Genomic DNA, 23,812 nt, shown 5'->3' on the forward strand with positions numbered 1-23,812 from the left:
GTAGTTTCAGTTCAAGATGAGAATAAGAAACCAGAATGCATGAGATAAGGGAAGTGTGGAAAATTTAAAAGTTTAGATGGAGATTTAAGGCTATACTTGTGGAAAATCTGTGAGTGAGTGAAGACAAAAACACAGAACAGCATCTCAAAGATGAAGTAAGTCCTGAGAGTTTGATTTTTTAAAAAATTTTACATTGTAAGTCAGGCCTAAAGATACTCATAGAGTAAGTAGGGAAAAAATTGGTGGGGAAAAGGAGATAATCTAAGACCTAAGTTTCTGAGAATACGGGAGGGAATAAGGTCAAGAGAACAAACACAAAGTCCAACTTTGGAAAAAGAGAAGTTTTTCTTCCAGAACACTAAAGAGGCGCTTGAGCAGTGATTCAGTGAGATAATGTGTGTATGAGTACTTTGTGACGTGTACTGACCCACTCTAACGGGAGTTAGTACCACGCAGCATCTACCAAATGCCAACAAGGCAGGCATTCAAAACACGTCTGTTAAAATAACTGAGATCTAGGCGGTAGGGTATAGCTCAAGTGGTAAAATGCATGCTTAGCATGCACGAGGTCCTGCACAAGATCCTGGGTACCTCCTCTAAAAATAAATAATAAAACCTAACTACCTCCCTCCTGGAAAAAAAAAAACTGAGATCTAGAGAAAACCTAAGATAGTGAGACAGTTATGGGAACTGCAATACTTGAAGAAAAGAGAAGAAAAGCAAGTTCACACTGAATTTCCTGAGCAAAGCAAGAGGCAAAGTCATCCAAAATTGAAGGCAGATTTGAAGTGTATAGATGAAGTTTGAAATAAGTGCTTTGAAGAATGTGTTAGGGAGTTAAGGGCAGTAAAATAAGAAGTCAGTGAAACTTTTAATTAGTATTTTATTGGAAACCTTTTAATCCTGACAAATAATGATGGCTGAGCTGAGTCAAGGACCGGCAATATAAATGTGTAACAGAAGCAGTGACGAAGGCTGGAGGTAGAGGGAAGTGCTCCAGGGTGTGTAACAGCTGGGGTTCCGGGCAGTGTCTCCAGGGTGCCAGGAGGGGAGTACTGATGAGTACTGACACATTTGCTCCCGGACCCCAGGCTGAGCATGAAGGTAGGCAGGAGACTGATGCACTGAGCAAATAGGAGGGGGTGAAAAAAGGAGAAAAACTCAGAATGGAGGCAAAAAGGAAAGAGGAGCACTATGAGGAAATGGGGGCACTAAAAGGCAAGAAGACTGCACTCAGAGAAGGGAGCTCCAGTCTGCAGTCTGGAGAAAGAAGTCCACAGGATGCTACAGCTGGAGATGAGTCCTATGAGCTCCAAGTTCAATCGTGAAGCCTAGCTGTCTCTACCCTTGAAAAAGCACAGAGGTATTTAGAGATGCTGGACAAAATAAGATCTGCCAGGGTCCAAAAGTTTCAATCAACTCAGAATGAGAAAGTCCTTATTTATTCCTTCTCTTGTTGCAAGGTTGGTGGGTGGTATGGAATTTATATTAAGCTATTCTTAGCTCTGGGACAGATGCTAACACATTCATCGCAGTTGAAGGAAGAAGGCCAAAAAATACTGCAAGACTCAATAACCTGAGGCTAGGTACAGAAATGGCTCATTTCTTTTACACTGAAACATTACTCGGTGCAGTAAAACTCTAAAATATTCTCTGAGGAAATATTTGTTTCCTTATTACCTTTTTAAAGAGACTGGCTCTCTAACCAATCAAAACCAAATATTCTATTTTGAGAAACGATTTATAAATAAGATTGCATAAAAACAAACTCATATGTACAGGTGGACACTCACATTCATACACATAGAAAATTCAGTAACCATAAAATTATTCTAGCAAAGCAGTTTTATGACGTTATTATTTCACTAACTAAAACTAAAAATTTGACTCCATCTAAGAACAACTCTTGTTCTCTTACAAGAGGACAAAAGTGCCCCGCCCCCAAATTCTATACTGATTGAATCTATTTGTGCAATACTGGGGATGTGAAATTTACCCATACCTGAAAACAGAGATGGCACCCTGGGAATAGAAAGAGGGCATGATTAATAGCTCTATTCCTGCTTTGATATGAATCTATCTGTCAATGCTAATTCTACAGCCCACTGCACTTGGAGTTGATCTCATGCACAAAAAGTAGCCCCTCCCATGCACCTCTCTCATCAAATACAGATGGAACTATAGCAGTTAGTATCTTTGTATCTCTACAGAGACAAGTCAGAAAACATGACTATTTCTACACTTCTTAATGATCTTCAATCTCTTAGAGAACTTTTTCTGTTTTGTTTTGATTTCATTTACTAGACTTAAAGACAAGGGATCACATACTGAGAACTCACGCTAACTCCTCATACTGTTTCTCCATCTTCACACTGCAGAGATGATTTCCTGAAAACATGTATTGTGCGGTTTTTTTGCTTCCCTACTCAGCCCCCACATACCACCACAAAGTAGTCTTTGCCAGATGGAGAGAACCATTAAGTATGCAATTGTGTTTTCTTCCCAGTGTCCTAAGTATGAGTTTGGAGAGAGTAATAAAGGCAGTTTTCTTCATTCAGACAGTGAAAACCGTAAGCACCACCACTGCAAGCTTTAGGCTGTACACAAACAATGACAATTCCAGTCAAAAAGCAAATTTCTTGAGAAAGTTGTATACAGCAGCTGCAAACAGAAGACTTTCAATAAAAAAAAAAAAATCTTGTAGATAGAACTGTAATGGATAATCCCGTCCCCAAAAGAAATAACCAGAGTGAAAGCTTATCTGGTTACTCCTCGAACTAGTGGGCAGCTTTTCTCTCACCAACATGAGCACAGAATGGACAATCAGCACAGAAAGAGATATGACAGGGAAAAGCAGGTGAACACTGTGGGCAGAGCATCACTGCCAAATCAAAGTGGATGGAAGTATATAAGAAAACCAGAACATGGTGTTATCAGCAAAGTTTGGAAAGCAACATGGAGGAAAAATACATGAATGACCAATAGCCAACTCCACTTTATATCAGATGCCCTGGCTGTAGGAAGCCCTACATTTCTCAATATTCACTCATGGCTTTGCCCACTGGCTTCCTAGAAGGAGCAGTTGTAAACTCTCAGGGAATCTGAATCCAGACTGGGATTCAGAGACTTCTTCATCTTGTCATCTCCTGGGAGTCTTCATCAAACAGCATCAATCTTAGTACCTACCTGAATAGATGAGTATGTGTTTGCTGCTTGCTTTTGAAACTGTATTAACTACTACTGTTAAGAAAACATGTTAACAAGTGAAAAGACAATCCTTAGAATGAGAGAAAATATTTACAAATCATGTATCTGGTAAGTGATTAATATCCAGAATATATAAAAAACTCCACAACTCAACAACAAAGAAGGCAAATATCCCAATTCAAAAATGGGCAAAGGGGAGAGGGATTCTGGGAGGATGGCAGAGAATCTGTCTCCCTACCTAGAAAACAACTGTACTGGCAGAACCTGTTTGATGCAACTATTTTGGAAGCCAGGAATCTCTTGAAAGCTTAAAATTTCCAGGGGAAGACCTGGACTGTAAATTCTGGTCAATTTCAGCAATTATAGCTCTTGGCACCACGGCAGTTATCCGTCCCCCACCCTCAGCCACATGGCAGGCAGCTGTGCATGGTTCCTAGAGCAGATTGCACACAGCATGAAAGAGCCAGGGTAGGCAAAAAGGGCTCTGCCCCCGCCAAATACTGGGGAGCTGTGCTGTGATTGCTGATTGCTACTCCTGACCACAGAGGTGCAGGCAAAGGGGCTGGCAGCCATTGTTGCTATATCTCTTCCCATTGTTGTAAGCTCCTCTCCCTGTGGCTGAAGTGACTTCTGGGAACTTAAAAGGCCAATACCCATTTCCACCCTCCTTTTTTCACTTTCTTTCCTTTTGGGAGTCAGACATTGAAGACCAGGATATCCAAAACCAACTGCATATATGGGAAAAATTAGAAGTGATCACATATACCCTGGGAAAGGTTCAGAAAAGACCTTAGAAGACATTAAGTTTACACTTCAGGCTAATTCTCAGCACAGGGACAACCTACAACAATCAAAACAACAACAAAATAACAGAAGATAGTGAACCCCGGGGGATAGGGAGACTCTGATTTCCAGAGTTAGACTCAAATGTCCAGTGTTCAACAACAACAAAATCACATGGCTTACAAAGAAACAGGAAAGCAAGGTCCATTCAAAGGAAAAAATAAATCAGTAGACTAGTAACTGTCCCTGAGAGACCTAATGACAGATATACTAGACAAAGACTTCAAAACAACTATCTTAAAGATGCTCAAGAAACTAAAGGAAGAGGTGGAGAAAGTTAAGAAAAGAATGTGTGAACAAAATGGAGATATCAATAAAGAAATACAAAATCTAAAAAGAAATTCTGGAGCTGAAAAGTACAGTAACAGAAATGAAAAATTCACTAGATGGATTCAAAGGTAGATTTAAGCAGGCAGAAGAGAGAATTCATGAACTCGAAGACAAGCAATAGAAATTATTAAGGCTGAGGAAAAGAAAGAAAAAAAGATTGAAGAAGAGCAAAGAGAACCTAAGGGACCTGTGGAATACCATCAAGCTAACCAACATATGCATCATGAGAATCCTAGAGTGAGGAGAGAGAGAAAGGAAAGGGACAGAAAGAATATTAGAAGAAGTACTGGCTGAAACTGCACAAATTTGATGAAAGACATAAATATAAAAATCCCAAAAGTTCAATGAATATCAGCTAAGATGAACTCAGAGACCACACCAAGACACAATGATTAACAAACCAAAAGACAAAGAGAGAAACGTTAAAGCAGCAAGAGAGAAGCAAATCACCACATACAAGGGGTCCTCAACAGGATTATCAGCAGATTTCTCACGGGAATTTTGGAGGCCAGAGGGCAGTGGGCTTGTATATTCAATGTGCTAAAAAACAAACAAAAAACACTGTCAACCAAGAAACCAATATCCACCAAAACTGTCCTTCAAAAGTGAGGGAGAAATTAAGACATTCCCAAATAAACCAAAACTGAGGGAGTTTATGACCACTAGACCTGATCTGCAAGAAATGCTCAAGAGAGTCCTGCTAGTTGAAATGAAAGGACACTACAGACAGTAACTCAAAGCTGTATAAAGAAATAAAGATCTCAAGAAAGGTAACCACATGAGCAATTATAAAAGCTAGTATTATCATAACAATGGTTTGTAACTATACTTTTTGTTTGCTTTCTATATGATTTAAGAGAAAAAATAATTACTAATGTAAAAGCTAGTGTTACTGTAACAATGTGTGTAACTCCAAATATTGATTTCTATGTAAGTTAGGAGATGAATGCATTTAAAAGAATTATTAGAGTACGTTTTTTGGCACACAATAAACATAAAGATGTAATTTTATGACAACAACAACCAAAAGGGGTGGGGAAAGAGCTGTAAAGGAGCAGTTTTTGTATGTTATTGAAGTTAAGCTAGTATAAAATCTAATTAGAGTATTACAATTTTAGGATGTTAAATGTAATCCCCATGGTAACTGCAAAGAAAATAGCTACAGAATATACACAAAAGGAAATGGGAAAGGACTTTAAACATTTGACTATAAAAAAATCAACTAAACAGAAAAAGACAGTAATGTAGGAAATGAGAGATAAAAAAGCCTGAAGGCAAATAGAAGACAAATAACACAATGACAGAAGTAAATCCCTACCTATCAGTAATCACTTTAAATGTAAATGAATTAAACTCTCCAATCAAAAGACACAGATTGGCAGAATAGATAAAAACACATGACCCAGGAATAGGTTCCCTATTTATGATTGTTCAGTTTACAGTGTTTTGACCTTACGATGGTGTTAAAGTGATACTCATTCAATAGAAATTGTAGTTCGAATTTTGGACTTTGATCTTTCCCTTGGCTAGAGATATGCGGGATGATACTCTCTCATGATGCTGGGCAGTAGCAGCGAACTGCAGCTCCTAGTCAGCCACAAAATCATGAGGCTAAACAAGCAATACACTTAATAACCATTGTGTTTTTCACTTACAGTTCAGCAGTCAATGAATTACATGAGATATTAAACACTATTATAAAATAGGTTTTGGGTCAGATTACTTTGCCCAGCTGTAGGCCAATGTAAATGAGTACATTTAAGATAGGCTAGGTTAAGCTGTGATGTTCAGTAGGTAAGGTATATTAAGTGCTTTTTCAACTTACGATATTTTCAGCTTATGATGAGTTTACTGGAACATAACCCCATTGTAACTCAAGGAAGACCTATAACAGTTGGAGACTTCAGTACTCCACTCACAATAAATGGGTAGGACAACCACACAGAAGGTAAATAAGGAAAGAGAGGATTTAAACAACAAAATAAACCAACAAGATCTAACAGACATACAGAACACTTTATGCAACAAGTACACATGGGACATTTTCCAGGACAGACCTTCTGTTAGACAACAAATTAAGTCTCAACAGATTTTAAAGACAGATATCATACAAAGCGTCTTCTCTGACCACAACAGGATAAAGTAAGAAATCAATAACAAAAGTAAAAGTGGAAAATTCACAAAACTGTGGAAATTAAACAAAACACTTTTAAACAACCAATGGATCAAAGAAGAAATCACAAGGGATATTTAAAAATGTTTAGAGATTAATGAAAGTGAAAACACAACATACCAACATTTATGGGACACAGCAAAAGCAGTGCTAGGAGGGAAATTATTAGCTATAAATATTTACATTAAAAAATGAGAGTTCAAATCAACAACCTAACTTTACAACTTAAAGAACTAGAAAAAGAACAAACTAAACCCCAAACTAGCAAAGGTAAGGAAATAATCAAGATTAGAGCAGAGAGAAATGAAACAGAGAATAGTAAAATAGAAAAGAATATCAATGAAACCGAAAGTTGGTTCTTTGAAATGATCAACAAAATTGACAAACCTTTCATTGGACTAAGAAAAAAAGATAAAAGATTCAAATTACTAAAATCAGGAATGAAAGTGGGCCATTACTACTAATTCTACAGAAATAAAAAGTATTAGAAGAGAATACTATGATCAGTTGTTTGCCAAAAAATTGGATAACCTAGATGAAATGGACAAATTCCCTGAAACAAACAAACAAAAAAAACTACCAAGATTAAATCATGGGGGAAAATCTATATTGCTTTTATTCTCTAAATTATTTGTTATTGGTCTATTCAGATAAAAACCCACAGAAAACATCATACTCAATGGCAAAAGACTGAAAGTTTCCCCCCGAGTATCAGCAACAAACCAAAGATGTCTGCTTTCACCACTTCTATTCCACATAGTCCTGGAAGTTCTAGCCAGAACAATTAGACAAGAAAAAGAAAAAAAGGCATCCAAATTGGAAAGAAAGAAAGATGTAAAATTATCTCTGTAGAAAACCCTAGCGACTCCACAAAAAAGCTGTTAGAAAAAATGAATTCAGCAAAGTAGCAGGATACAAAGTTAGCACACAAAAATCAATTGTATCTCTACACACACAATCAACAATCTGAAAAGGAAATTACAAAAAAATTCCATTTACAATACCATCAAAAAGAATAAAATACATCACAATTAACTTAACCAAGACAGTGTAGACTTGTATAATGAAAACTGCAAAACACTGCTAAAAGAAATTAAATAAAAATAAATGGAAACACATCCCATGTTCATGGATTTGAAGACTTGATATTGTTAAAATGTCAATACTACTCAAAGCCATCTACAGATTCAATGCAATCCCTATCAAAATCCCAATGATGATTTTTGGCAAACATAGAAAACTTATTCTAAAATTCATATGGAATCTCTAGGAGCTCCTAATAGCCAAAGCAATCTTGAAATAGAAGAACAAAACTGGAAGACTCACACTTCCTAATTTCAAAACATAATACAAAGCTATAGCCATCCAAACAATGCAGTCATAAGGAAAGACGTATAGACCAATGGAATACAACAGAGAGCCCAGCAATAAACTATTGCACATAGGGTCAAATGATATTGGGGGGGGGGTAATATTTATTTTATTTATTTATTATCATTATTATTTTCTATTTGACAGAGGAACTGGGGATCAAACCCATGCTAAAAATGTGCTCTACCACTGAGTTATACCCTCCCCCGCAGGTCAAATGATTTTTGACAAGGGCACTAAGATCATTCAATGCAGAAAGAACAGTCTTTTCAACAAATGGTGCTAGGAAAAGTTGACATCCACATGCAGAAAGATGAAGCTGGACCCTTACCTAACACCACATACAAAAATTAACTCAAAATGAATCAAGGACCAAACTGTAAGATCTAAAACAATAAAATTCTTAGAAGAAAACATAGGACAAAAGCTTCACAATATTGGATTTGGCAATGATTTCTTGCATATGACCACAAAGACACAGGTAACAAAAGAAAAAACAGACACATTTGATTTTATGAAAAATTTTAAATTTTGTGCATCAAAAGACACTATCCACAGAATAAAAGAGCAACCACAGAATAGAAGAAAATATTTGCAAATCATATATCTGATAAGGGATTAAAAGCCAAAATATATAGAGAACTCCTAAAACTTGACAACAAAAAAGCAAACAATCTGATTCAAAAGTGGGAAAGCAACTTGAGCAGACATATCTCCAAGGAAGATACAGGAATGGCCAATAAACACATGATAAGATATTCAAGTTCTAATTATTAGGGAAAAGCAAATCAAAAACAAGATATCACTTCACATCTCTCAGGATGGTCACTATAAAAAAAAAAACAATAGTTGGCAAGGATGTAGAGAAATCAAAACCCTTGTGCTTTGCTGGTAGGAATTTAAAATGGTATAGTCAACATAGAAAACAGTATGGTGATTCCTCAAAAAATAGAATTACCATATGATCCATCAATTCCATTCCTAGGTACATATCCAAAAACACTGAAAGCAGGTTCTCACAGAGATATTTGTACACCCATGTTCAAAGCAGCATTATTTACAACAACCAAAACATGGAAGCAGCCCAAGTGTTCATCACCAGATGAATGGATTTTTTTTAAATGTATTATATTCATACAATGGAATCTTATTCAGCCATAAAGAATAAAGGTCTGATATATACTACAACATAAATAAATCTTGAAAACATCATTCTGAATGAAATAAGTCAGCCACAAAAAGACATATTATGTGATCCCACTTACATGAGGTACCTAGAATAGGCAAATTCACAGAGATAGAAAGTGGATTAGAGGTTACCAGGGGATGGGGGAAATGAGGAGTTGTTGATAACAGATACAAACAGAGTTTCTGTTTGGGATGTGAGAAAGTTCTGGAAGTAGATGGGGTGATGGTTGCATAACATTTTGAATGCCCCTAATGTCAATAAACTGTACACTTAAAAACGGTTAAAATGGTAAACTGTATAAATATTTTACAATAAAAATATTTTTTAACATTTGGAGGGGAAAGAATATTGGAAATTCAGATATAATGAGCTAATCAAATATTAACATGACCTGTTAGTACAAGGTTCAAACAGAATTCCCTTTCTTTTTTCCCTCCTTCCTTCCTTCCTTCCTTTTTCTTACCTCTCTTTCTTAAGCTCTATAGCACAACTAAACATTCTGAGGAAGGTAGATGCATGAGGGAACTATAATGAGAATTTAATTTTAAAACGATAAATCATATTGCAACAGGGACTGGCAGAATGAGGCAATCTAGAGCAGGGGTTATAAACAACCAGCAGGCAAGAACCAAAGACTAGGAGGTATTTCTATCTTCAGGAGGAGGGGGAACGAAGAGAAGACAAAAATACATGTGCAAGCCCCAAATTTGTAAGTCATCTGGTTCTAGAACAACTCCTTGTAACTATCTTCACGGATAAGATAAGCTAAATAATTCAGGCAGGGCCAGTGTCACTGGCTGTGAACGGCTAGGCAAGGAAGCAAAGCAACAGCCTGGATTCCACGCCAGCGTAAGGTCAGGGATCCCACCTTACACTCTCTTTGAGAGTAGTTTACCGCTCACTCTAGCTTCCCAACACTGCAGACCTAACTTGTGGGAAATCAACTTAAAACTCCATGTGTAAACAACATGTTTCTACTGCACAGCACAGGGAACTATATTCAATACCTTGGGGGAGGTGGGTATAGCTCAAGTGGTAGAGCACATGCTTAGCAAACATAAATAAATAAATAAGTCAGGTTTACTACCTAACTACCTCCCCAAAAAAAGTAAAGTTTTTTTTAAATAATAAATTTAATTTTTAAAATTAAAAAACATTTTAAAGATCTTGTATGAACCTATAATGAAAAAGAATATGAAAAGGAAGATAGGTATGTATATGTATGACTGAAACATTATGCTGTACACCAGAAACTGACACAACATCGTAAACTGACTATACTACAATTTTTAAAAATGGAAAAAAATAAAGTAAAATAAAACTTCCTGTGAATGGTCCTTGATACACTGTTAAGTCCAGATTTCCCAACCTAACAGTGCATGTCAAGAACAAGACAGTTTTAAGCATCCTCTTCTGAGGATTACTGTGCAACTGTTTCACATCTCCAAGGAAAAGGTTTAGGGCCAAAGACGTAATTTGATATGAATCATCTATAAAATAAACTTCTTAAGACCTCAGGAAAGACCCAGCTTATTAAGGATTCTTTTTTTAGAAAAAACATAATGCCACTGTTATGATTATAACTGGCAGAAATGGTCTCCTAAGATGCATTCCAACTCTAATTAAAACAAGGCTGTCCCAGAGCTCCCACTTAATTTTAATTTATATTAAAATAACTTAGAAGAGCCATCTGATATATTGAACTACCACCCTAAATCTCGTTGCTTAAACGCTTCCCCTTCCCTAAGCCACAAGCTTTGAGATGGATAATGCGCTGGCGGATGAGGTGGAGGATTACCAACACAAGGGGCATTCTTTCAGAACACTGAAGAAATTGTTTTCTAAAATGAGATTATGCTGTACTTAGTCGAGCTATTTCAAAGATGGAGTGCTCAAAGGAGTCTGCCCGTCAATAACCATTAGTGGTGGAACGCTAATCAAAACTGTAAGAACAACATCTATTTGGAAACTGACTTTAATCAATGTTGAAGAAGAGACTGAACTCCCATAGCTTTTCACTTAATTATACGTATGATTCGAGATCTGGAAGAGACTCCAAATATTCCCATGGCTTCTTTCACTTCATTCAAAGTTCTCCGGGCTGCTCTCTCTCAAAACAGGACCACGTTTCACTCCGCTCGCTCAGCTGGATTTTCCTTCTAGTATTTATCACCACCTGATGCTGTATTATACACATACACCGGAAGATCATCTCCACAGCAAAGGGCCCTGACTGTATGTCTGCTTTTGGGGGGGGGGTGTAATTAAGTTTAATTATTTACTATTCATTCATTCATTCATTTTAATGGAGGTACTGGGGACTGAACCCAGGACCTCATGCACACTAAGCACACGCTTTACCACTGAGCCATACCCTGTCCCCTGTATGTTTTCTTTCATATCCCAGCACCAACAACAGCACCTGGCACAGACCAAGCTCCTGGTAACTACTGTATTTGTTTACTGATTGACTGGATAACTCTTGCCCTGCCCTTTTGTTTTATACATGCGATTATCTGAGGCCCAGAGAAGTAAAGTGACTTGCCCACGGTCACTAAGTTAATTAGAGGGAAACCTGGCCTTTGAAACAGGCTTAACTTCCAGTCATCCTTCCAGATTATGTACAATTACATCACTCCTTGCTTCTGATAGCTCCCCCAAGTGCCTGAAAAATGTTGGCACTCTTTAGCCTTTCAAATCTCTCTTTGTAGTCTTGCCTCCCACCACTCTCTGCCATGCCTGATGTTCCTGCCACCTCAGTATACCATGGCTCTCACGCTTGCCTTATCTTTGCTCACTCTGTTCCCTACCTCTACAATACCCTTCCAGTCCTCTCCATCTTTCAAAACTCTACCCAGCTTTCAAGATCCAGCTCAAATATCACTTCCTCTGTAAGCTACCTCCTTATCTTTCTTCATTCTCTCCTTCACCAAAACACCCCTTCCTCTGAGTTCCCACAGCACTTCGACCTTCTATCGTAGCACACTTTACATTCTGCCTTGTCTTTCTTCTTTATTAGACTGTGAGTTCTTCATTTTTATATTCACTAGCAACTCCACAGTGCCTGGTATGAACCGCTGGATCTGGGAAAGGAGGAGGAATTCAGGGTACAAGTGCTACCCTTCCACGTTCAATGTGACTCCCCACGGGGCAACACACCTCCCAACATCCCAAATGACTGTCCCAGAGACACAAAGGAAAAAAGCTGGTTACTGCTAGAAACGGGACATGACATTAAACATGACAGCACATGAAATCAGCTAGTGAATTGTAGAACATAAACCCTAATGCATTCATTCATTCAACCTGCAGCAATGCAAAAATGCTACCTTCTTTTCTCAACTAGAAACTACAACCAAAGTTCACATTCAAGTGACTTGTACTCCCCCCTCAACTTTGTTCTTTTGGTGCTATGTCCATAGTGCCCAGCCCAGGGTGCACAGTACTCAACACATGTCTGCTTACATAAGATAAACTGGGTTTACAATGACTCACTGTAAACTGGGGTTACAATGAGATGTGGATGGTCATGGTATTTCTCATTAAACTTCATACCACAGTTACTTATGTTGCCCTACTCCAAGGTAACCATTCAAAGGTTGCTCTCTTGTTTTGTTTCTCTGTACCTAGGATCAAACCTGAGTTGTTCATAACAGACAAAAAGCATAGGAAAATGATGATCCAGAAATACTTCTATAAGGAAGTGGCTGTATATCTTCTCTAAGCCTCCACACCACTCCTACTAAAAGGATAAATTCATGTACATTACCAACTAGTATGGACGATGAGATTAACTGAAGTGTCAGGGGTTGCCTGACAAAGTTGTTCACGAGTTGTCACAGATAACAAACTGATAGTAACTTAGCACGCTGTGGGCAGAAAAAAGAAAGGCTAGATCTGAAACTGCATAACATAACAACATAACACCTTTAAGATGTTCATTTGAATGCCTCAAAAGACTGGGAATAGACTTACCAGATGACCCTGGAATCCCGCATGTATCCAGAAGGAACCCTACTTCAAAATGACAACTGCACCCCAATGTTCACTGCAGCACTATTTACAATAGCCAAGACATGGAAACAGCCTAAATGTCCATCAACAGATGACTGGATAAAGAAGATGTGGTATATTTATACAATGGAATACTATTCAGCCATAAAAACCGACAGCATAACACCATTTGCAGCAACATGGATATTCCTAGAGAATGTCATTCTAAGTGAAGTAAGCAGAAAGAGAAAGAAAAATACCATGAGATCACTCATATGCAGAATCTAAAAATAAATAAATACATAAATACATAAATCAATCAATCAATAAATAAATAAGTAAATAAATACAAAACAGAAACAGGCTCATAGACATAAAATACAAACTTGTGCTTGCCAGGGGGATGGGGGGTAGGAAGGGACAGACTGGGATTTCAAAATGTAGAATAGATAAACAAGATTGTACTGTGTAGCACAGGGAAATGTATACAGGATCTTGTGGTGGCTCACAGCAAAAAGAGAATGTGACAATGAATATATGTATGTTCATGTATAACTGAAAAATTGTGCTCTACACTGGAATTTGACACATTGTAAAATGACTGTAACTCAATAAAAAAAATGTTAAAAAAAATGTTCATTTGAGCTGCCTATGTTGATTAGGAAAACAAAAAATCTCCACTAAAAATAACAAATTTGGTCCTGAGGTTTTCTTCCTTTTTATCATTGCCAGTTAAAGACTATTATGTCAGAAAACTAACAGGAAGCCCCCATTCTGGCGCCAGAGCTTGGCAGCACCCAATCCTGGCTACTTCTTCGTCTGGGACATAAGGCACATCCATGGGTAAGAGATGGTGACTAACAGCTCATAAGCTCTTTCTTCAGAACACGGGCTAAGTAATCTCTCTTCACAGCAGTTCTCCTCCTTCCAAAACGAATACAGCCTGACAAGCTTGCTGCTTGGTCCTTAAGGTTCATTCAAAACTTTGCAACAAGAAATATATATTGAAGTACCCACCCAAATGAGCACCACATCTCTTTTATCCCAGAGTTACAACTGTTAATGTCTAATCATTTAATGTGCTCTTCTCAGAACTGAATAAAGCTAGAGGGTCTCTGACCTATATAGGACAGACCCTAAATAGCAACATTATAAATGAAACCAAGCACCTCTCCTATACACACACATACCCCTCGCATAATACCTAACACGCAATGACTTAGACGCAGACCTTGCAACATACGGTAATTGCCATGGACTAAACGGTGTTTTAATGGTTCAAAGAGTCCCCATTTTCTTGAGCACCTAACCCATTAGCAGGGAGAGATTACAGGCAGTGGAAAGAACTCAGCTCAGTTACTTAACCTCTGAACTTAGCCTTCTCATCTGTAAAATGAAGGGATGGTCTAGAACAACACTGCCTAAGAGAAATACAACGCAAGTCACATAGGTAGGTTTTAATTTTCTAGGAGGCACATTTTAAAAAATTAAAAAAAGGTTAAAATTAACTTGAATGATGTTTTTAGTCAATCTAACATAGCTAAAACATTTTTTTCAACATGTTACCGGTATTTTAAAATTATCAATAACATATTTTACTTTTTTTTTTTCATACCAAGTGTTTGGAATCTGGTGCTTATTTAAACTTAGGGCACATTCCAATTTGGACAGGCCACATCGCAAATGCTCAATAGCCACAGGGGACCAGTGGCTACAGGTACAGACAGCACAGGTCTAGATGATTTCAGATATTTCTCTTGACACTAGAAGTAATTTTAATAAAGGGAATAAGAGATTAATAGATGCAAAGAGGCTTAGAAAAACTGTAAGGTATTTTCCTGGATATTCTCAATCTATTTATTCTCATTCAAAAGTGTTTTTGCTTTTTTTTAACTTTTATTTTTTAACTCAATAGAGTTGGATCTGTAAACAATCAAGTAGGTCGTTTGATCTACTACTTTCAGACTTACCCTGTTCTCACTAACAGAGCTGCTGTCCTACAAACGGAGAGGGAATCTAAGAATCTTTGAGACAGTGTAACTGCAGAATGAATGAGGCTTCTAAGAACTTGTAACTTGAAAAAACTGTTAAAATGGGAGTTCAACAGAAATGACAAAGAAAGTTATGTGACAGCCACGTTATCTTCCACATATTAAGATAATGCTATGAAACACAAACGTGCACATGCTTTTGGAATTGCTTCTCTAATTACTCAACATCCACTGAGAAAGATTCACGCTGCTCCTCCCACACCGTCTCACTTATTAGTCCCTTTGTGATCAATGATCTGCCTTCGCCAGATGGCTGGTCTGGGTTAAGAGTACAATATGAGATCAGAGAACAAAGCAAAGCTAACTGGCCTTCCCAGGAACTGAACCTGTGACCCTGACCTCATTAACTCTAGAAAACAGTTAACCCATCACAAACATGCCCGGGCAGCTGCATCAGAAGGCGCGCCAAGCAAGCCCCCTCCGTCTGTCACAGTGATGCTCTGGTAGAGAAAAAGTCACTCTATATTTATTAAGAACTTTTCAAAAAGAAGAAAACCTGGAATGCAATCATTTAGGACAGCCTGGAAATCATCAGCAGTGTCTTACCAGCTCTGCTGAACCTGTCACAAGCTTCCCTAACTAAGAGCATCAGCTGTGGCCTCGACCTGAGACCATAAATGGCTTTGACAATGGGGTTCTGATGTTTCCTCTTCCATGGGAACCATGGACTATCCTTTTCATTTCTCCCAAGTGAGGAAACTGTGGGTTAACAATTGTACACAAGAATTTTCACAGATTATTTAATGAATCTGGCTTATCCTAGATTTCAACAATAACTAAGTTTCTCTGTTGCCCCCTCTCCCTGCCTGCTCCCCTCCCCCATTAGTGCCGGCCAATCGCTCTCCAGGGACTGGAGCCAGGCTGTGGACCTCTGGGTGGGTTGGTCTTACCCTCCCTGGTGAAAAGACCAACACATTTTTTTGCAAGTTTCCCTTCCCTTCTTGTTCCTGGGAATAATTTTTCTCAGCAGCTGGTATCTGTTCTAAATTCTATTCTAACAGCCTGTCTCTAGTGAGCTGAGTACTTACTTCCAATTTAAATACTTCCCAAAGTGTTTCAGGGAGGCAACTTCTATATCTTTTCCTCAAACATATTTAAAATAGTACCAGTTTTGGAAGCAAGTTTATTGAAATTTCCACGTAAGCCCCGAAATATACTATTTGAAAAATTCTACAAATATCTGGAAGAGCTGGTGATGATTTTAAAATCTGACTGAAAATATTTCTGCACTTCACTTTTGACAATTTTAAATGGCATCACCTTTCCATATATAAACTTACTAGACTATAAAAGCTATTATACATGGTTGTTCTATTTGGCTTCTTAAATATTTCTGATAACATTAAGCATTTAGTGATTAAAGCATTTAACAACTCTTAAAGGTTTTATGCAGCTTCTATATTTCCACAGTTACTTAAGATAATTTTTAAATTTATGGATTAAGAGTTTGTAATTTTGCACTTCTCATATAACTTCAGAAACCACACATATATGTAAATCTAAAATATGCATATGTATCTGTCTCAAAGGCACTAGTACAAGTATATATCTAAATTGATTTTGCTCTTTTTATCTCTAAGAATTCTCACATCAAGAATAAAAGTAGTACAAAATGTAATGGGAATCCAGTGTACCTGCCTAAACAAAGAAAAATTACAGTGACCATTCAATAGCTGGAATATGCCTTGATGCTCACAAAAACTATACCAATCCACTAGGGGTCAAGTGTTAGACAAAAGGAATAAATTAACAAAATAAGCATAAAACATAAGCTATGACAACTGTACACAATTTCGTTAGGGGCAAAACGGTTTTTTGAGGGCTCATCTAAGGGTAAAATCTGATGTCCAACAATAAGTGAAACAATATACTCACTTTTATCTAATCTTATGAGAAATGATGACTGATGAAAAGAAGTATGTAGATTTTCAAACCACATAAACCATGAAACTGCTGTTCTTTGTCTAATAAGATTATCATGAGCTACACAAGCTCTAATATTTTAAAAAAATTATCAGTTTTGAAAACCCTAACCTTAATTCAACAAATAAACTAAACATACCATTGAAAGTTTAAAGCCCCATGTACAGGGAAGCTGTAATGCAAAAGCAGGAGCATATCTATGTATCTTTAAGCACCTGGTAATTATTTTATTTATAAGATACACTCCTACATGTCAACAGCAATATGCAAACTAGACACTGAAAGAGTCTGAGTCTGGAAGACATGAGTGTGAAAAGAAACAGTGAAATTTCCTTTCCACTGTCATGTAAAATTATCTACTTGTGTTTCTAAGTACTCCTTATAAAATACAGTTCCTTAATTCTTTCTCACAATATTTTTTAAAGAGGAAGAAAGTCCCAGAACTACTAAAAAATTAAAATTAAAATACTGCTAAAAATTTAAGAAACACGTGCAAAGAACTGAAATACAAAAAAAAAATTAATAGTACAATTAGTGGTGGTGTCTTACAAGTACTTAACAAAATAAATACTTTCACTGTCTGGTGATTTTGAAACAAATCAATATAATATAAAGTACACTTTGTAGCTCTTAAGTCTTCATTTTGTGCCTGAACAAAAGCTGACATTCATTTGTAATGAAGTCTTTTTATAGTTACACAGCTATTTCATGTCTCTTCTGAAGATATATTAAAACTTCGGGTGCTCAATAAAACTGACCAATTAATCGACACTGTCATAAAAACTTGAGAAGCTATTCCAAAATATTTACATCAAAGTCAAAGTGAAATACTAGTCTAATACTAATGCTACCCAGTATGCTCTTACTTTACTAACTTCAAAATTTTCTTCAAATTGGTCCTTTCAAAGGAAACTACAAAAGATACACCCCAACACGTAAGTTCTCAAGACGCCATTCAAATTTATGTAAGAGAAGGAATGATGTATCTTCAGAAGTCACTGTGAGAGAACATCAGAACAGAGGGTTGGGGCTGAAAGTGCAGAGAGCTTTGGGGTCAAACAGAATTGTTTGAATTCTTGCTTCATCTCTCACTAACTTTATGACCTTGGGCAAGTTCATAAAACCAGTCTGAGTCTTAATGTTAATTATCAAATGGAAACACAAGACATCCTTACAGGGCTGTTGCGAGCACTAAATTAGATAACGTACACACACAGACTGCTCAGCACAGTACCTAGACCATAGTAAGTACTCCATATACAGTTAGAATTGCTAAGAAATGTTTAAGAATCTATTTTCAGTATAATTTAATATTCAAATTCCAACTGATGTTGTCAATCATTAGAAGGGGAAAGTATAAAGATTAAATGATAGATTTTTCTTTAACGCACTTATTAATCTGATTATCCTTTACATTAGTGCTTTTCAAACTGCAGGTCCTGACGCATTAATGGGATGTGAAATCATTCAGTGTCTCTCATCCTAAATTTCTCAATAAAACAGAATGAAAAATATAAGAATGCACTGCACATAGGAAGTCTAAGTACTGATTCATGATTTTTTTTTAATTAAACACATTTGTAATGTATCAATATACTGGATGGCAAAGTAAAAAGCATCTCTTATTGTGGCCCCCCCAAAAAAGTTTAAAAGTCACTGCTTCATTATAAAAATAAGAATAAAAATAATTAGCCGACACTGAATGCTTAGTTTCTACTAGACTTTGTGCTAAGTACTTATATTTATTCTCATGTTCAAATGTAGTCACCTGCCTCCAGAACTTGCATATTTAACCACTTCACTAAGTAGTAGCTTGTAAGATATAACTTTTCCTTAAAGTTATTCCAAAGGCAGGCTTTTGGGGGGTGATTAGGTTTATTTGTTTATTTTTATTTAAAGAAGGTACTGGGGAATTAAACCCAGGACCTCATGCATGCTAAGCCTGCACTCTGCCAATTGAGCTATACTCTCCTTCCCCAAAGATAGACTATTTCATGAGGCCTAACTCAAGAGAGATTTTCTGGAGGTGCAGTGTATCTTGGAGAAGACAGTGTGGTTCAGAGATGAAAGCATTAGGCTTGAGGTCCAGCTTCTGTCCCTGGCACTGTTGCTTCAGTAGTGAGGAGCTGGCAAGTCATTTAATCTCGCTGTGTCTGGATTTCCTCACCTACAAAACGGGAATGATAGCATCTGCCCTGCCTCCCCACAGGCCACTGTGAGAAAGTATTTGCACATATAACAAGTGAAATGTTCTACTGTGCTACTCAGTTATATGCGATGATGATTACTACAACCCAAGGGGCCCCATTCTTTATGGAAACATACATCACACAATCAAAAAAGGAAGATTACCAGGCTTTTATGAACTGTACGTGGAAACAGTCCGCACAGTTCTTGGCACACAGTAGGCCTTCAGTAAGTATTGATTAAACTAAAAGAAGTAAACCAATTCGATCTGAATGTATGTTCTATCCATTTGCATTTTATTTTTCATTAACTCATTCTTTCCTCAATTATTTATTGAACATCTAATATATGCCAGACTGGATAATTTCACATTAATTTCAATTAATTTTCCCAAAATTGTGTGAGAGAAAATTAGAAAATACAGCCTCCTTATCTAGCAATAATAATAACTTACATTTACTAAAGTGCTTCATAGTTTGGAAAGAACTATGTGGAAGCTTTTGTTTCTCATACCAATTACCTAAGTATGTCAGGTTAGTAATATTATCTTCCTGACTCCAAATTCAGCACTAAATGACTGCTAAGTCTTTAGAGTGAAAGTTTCTCCATTTCAAATCGCGTCTGGAAGAAAATACATTTTAATACTGGAAAGGACCAATCTAGTAGCCTGCTCTTTTTCCTTTCACATATCTGAGTTGAAGCAATGCAACCATTATCACCTATATAAGATGCATTTCTCACAATGCTTCTTTAAAAAACCTTGCCTTTGAAATTTTTTTCTTACAGGTTATTTTCTGTTGAATTTATTAAACTAGGATTCCGTTTTCCCACAGAATAAAGGCGGGAGTAGTGGAAGTGTCTTTCCTTTGTTGACTTTTTAAAATTACTCAAAATTGATTGCTGTTTTCAGATTCCTGACTCACATACAATGCCAAATACTTGTTAGCCATTTTATATATAATTCAACAACTACTATAGGTGATTTTTACAGGGAAACAATAATTTAATGACAACTTGATGAACTGAAAATTGGTACAAGATATTTACTAAGAACCGTTTACTAAAATTGCCTTATCCTTTGTATTCTAACCACTCCCTCTCCATCACCACCACCCCCAACACACACGCACTCCCTCACCTCCCCCAGATCAGTTTCCGGGCCATTATTCTTAAAACCATATTAAAATTTCACAACACATGGTTGTAGTTGCTAGGTTTTCTCCCCACTGTCACCCCGCCCAACCACGAAATTAATGTGTCTTTAAATATTTATTTTCTCTTAAAATGCAGAATTCAGAAAATGATTACTATGCCTCTATTCTGAGAACATCTAAAATGTAAAAGTTTGCCCTTCTGTTTACTGATAAGGATGAATAAAGCCATACCCCACCCACCGTCTCGGTAGGGTTAGGAGGTCCAATCTCGCCACTACAGAGCTCTGCAAGAAAGGACGGTAATAGAACCAGGAAAACCATCGCAAGAACCCCTGGGAGAAGATAAGGAAAACACATTTTACACCACCAGCAGCGTGCAGTTTCCCAGCTCCAGCCTTTGTAAACAGGGAAAACCTTTGTCTTGCCTCAGAGCCATCAAACTGGTGGCTCATCAGAACTGGGGCAACAAGAGTTGGTGCGAAATGGCCTGGCAGAGGTTAAACAAAGCAATGCAGCTCTGGCGAGGGGAGGAGGCTGAGCCGGGTCAGCGTCCGTGATCCCAGACGGCGAGGTCTCTCTCTGACCCCGGCCGCTGCCCGCACCCGAGCCGGGGACCCCGGAGCAGGACGCCGCGGCGCGGGAAGGACAGAGGGAATTAGAAGGTCCCACGCTCTCGGCAAGTTCCCGAGGGCGCACCCCGTCCTCAGGTTCCTCGCGTGGGATCCAAAGCGGCGCACACGACGCGCCGGTTCCTCGGGGAGGGTCTCCGCAGCACGCGCCGGGACACCGCCCCGAAGTCCACGGCCCGCCACGCCGAGCCCACACCCCTGGGGCAGCGGCAAGATCGAGGATCCCGGGGCGCCGCGGGGGCCTGGCCCGGGGGGTCGCGAGGGGAGGGGACAAGCCCGCCCGCTGCACCCATTGTCTGGCTCCGGCCGCGGGCCGAGAGGGCGCTCACCTGAGGTCCTGGTCAAGCGCCAGGGGTGGCAGAGCGGCCGGACGGCGACCCGCGATCCTGCGCGGGCGGCGAGCGCGGATGCACAGCCCGCGGCGGCTTCGCAGCACCAGCAGCCTCCGCAGCAGCACCGGCAGCGCACCCGCCTCTCAGGCGGCCGCGGCCTCCATTGCTCTCCCCGCCACCGCCACCGCGCGGCACTGCGCGCCCGGCCCCGCGCGGCGTGGTCACATGCTCCGCCCGCGCCTCGGGCGCTCGGACCCGCGCCGCGGCCCCGCCCGGCTTCGCCGCTGGACAGCCGGGCCCTGGCGCGGAGCAGCTCCGAGTTCCCTTTCGCGCCCTCGAGGGAAGACGCGCGCCGGACCGCTCCCTTCCTTGAGGGGGGCGGGATGCCCAGAAACCTGAGCCGGGCACCGGGAAGGGCGTGGGATTGGTCAGTGCCCTCCCCACCCCTGCGGGGGATGGCCCGAGGGTCGGCTGAACCCTGGGGTCTGAGGTGACTATGGCGGGCTCCCAGGGAGGGTCACTTGGCGCAAGAACCCGGGACCACCCCTCGGCATGCAAATCCAGCCGCTGGTACCTGGATCAGCCGGAGACTAAGGAGAGCGACCTGGACTCCAGAGGGAGTTTCGCCCTGCAGAACCCCAACAGTGAGAAATGGCACTGGGACTCCGGAAAGTCAAACAAGTTGAAAGATGCCACACAGAAAGAGGCTCGAAACTGCTTTGCTGAGTCGCTGTATGTCTGAACAAAGTTACACTGACATTGAGCATTATTGGCCCCAGCCATGATGAAATTAAACATTGACTTTGAAATTTTAATTTCAAATTTTAATTAATCATAATCTTTTCCTTTTATGGCCAAACTGGAAGCACTGAGACTTTTTCTCCATGTTTTGCAGTGACTATTTCGATGGAACTTGGAAATCTGTTTCTGGTGATCTTTTCTTCACTCTGCCTGCAAAGATCCTAAAAATAATTCCGTGTCATTATTAAACAAGAAATTGAAAACAAAGCAAAAAACAAAACAAAACAAATCATCTGTGACAAAAGATGCAGATGAAGGTTAACCCTAATAGGTATTCCATCTTAAGTCAGATGTCCCAATGCCAAAACAGGACTACTCTAAATTTAATGCAGGTACCTTACTTAAAGGAGCAACTTTGATACAGGGAGAATCTAGTGCTTATTGCCTTATCCAGCTGGGTTTTTCTAGCTAAACATTTTAATTAACTACTAGAGTAAAATATGGTTGTGTATTTTTGTAAATATAGGTATCATTGTTCAGTGCTTGCATATTCTAAATGATGTCTGCTTTATTTCAAATAAGCATAATGAATTTTATAAAGGGTTAAGCAAGTTCCCTTTGATTTGATCTAGCAGCACTAGAAGCCAAAAATTAAATGTGTAGAACCTATGTAAATGGAGTCTTTTCTTGACTTATTATAGTCTTGCCAAAGACACGAATACACACTCTATAAAAATTCAGCTTTACATAAATCAAGTGTAAGTCTACTGTCTTTTAATTTTGCAGGGCAAGGAACACCCAATTATACACTCTTAAAATACTGAAAGAGTTATAGAGAATTTATGCTCACATTAGAACTTTCTAGGTCTCATGGGCCTCACAAATCAGAAGTTATCAGGCACCACTTTTGACAGGTGCTACTTTTCCCCCTCACTTTGCAAAGACCTTGGTTCACAGTTACCACATGTGGGGCTACGATAACAGTGTGGCAGGCACATCAAAGCAGGTCTCAGTCCCCTGTTCCACTTTTGGCATGCAAGGGCATGCAAGACACGGATTTTCAGAGACCTTAACAATACAAAAGGAGGATGCAAAACGTTAAGAATTTTGAAAATCTTTAACCATTTAACTGCTATATTAGAAGTTACTGGTCAAAGAATATGCAAAAGAAATTATATAGTCATATTATGTAGTTAAACCAGTACTCAAGTGTGGATAATTTTTCCTCTAGGAGACATTTGGCAGCGTCTGGAGACATTTTTGGTTGTCACAACTGGTTGGTAGGTGCTACTACTGGCATCTAGTGGGTAGAGGCCAGAGATGCTGCTAAACATCCTACAATGCACAGAACAATGCATCCCACAGCCAAGAATTATCTCGTCCAAAATGTCAGTAGTGCCAAGGCTGAGAAACCCTGAGTTAGACCCTGGACTTCCAAAGCCTCAAGAGTCTATATCCCACCATGTCTGCCACATCAAAATTAAAAACTTTTGTACTGCAAATAATATCCTCAAGGAAGTGAAAATATACCTCACAGAGTGGGAAAATATACAGGTGGCCCTGAATTCTGAAAGTAGAGCATTCCTATGAGACCTTTCGTAAGTTGAAATAGTATAAAGCAAAGAAGCAATTACCTTAGAACAATTCTTGCTAATAGATGCACAAGATAAACTGAGATTAAAGCACAGA

General features: G+C 38.8%; 1 protein-coding gene across 2 annotated transcripts in view; it reads right to left on the reverse strand.

Moving 5' to 3' along the window:
• Positions 1 to 22,709, reverse strand: part of CRACD (capping protein inhibiting regulator of actin dynamics) — a 234,425-nt gene extending 211,716 nt beyond the window's left edge. For both annotated transcript variants that reach the window (XM_074347374.1, XM_074347363.1), the window contains exon 1: positions 21,380 to 22,709. The gene's annotated coding sequence lies outside the window, so the exon portion shown is untranslated. The remainder of the gene's footprint in view (positions 1 to 21,379) is intronic.
• Positions 22,710 to 23,812: the final 1,103 nt, after the last annotated feature.

This window comes from Camelus bactrianus, chromosome 2 (genome assembly GCF_048773025.1).
Source record: "Camelus bactrianus isolate YW-2024 breed Bactrian camel chromosome 2, ASM4877302v1, whole genome shotgun sequence".
Taxonomy (NCBI): Eukaryota; Metazoa; Chordata; class Mammalia; order Artiodactyla; family Camelidae; genus Camelus; species Camelus bactrianus.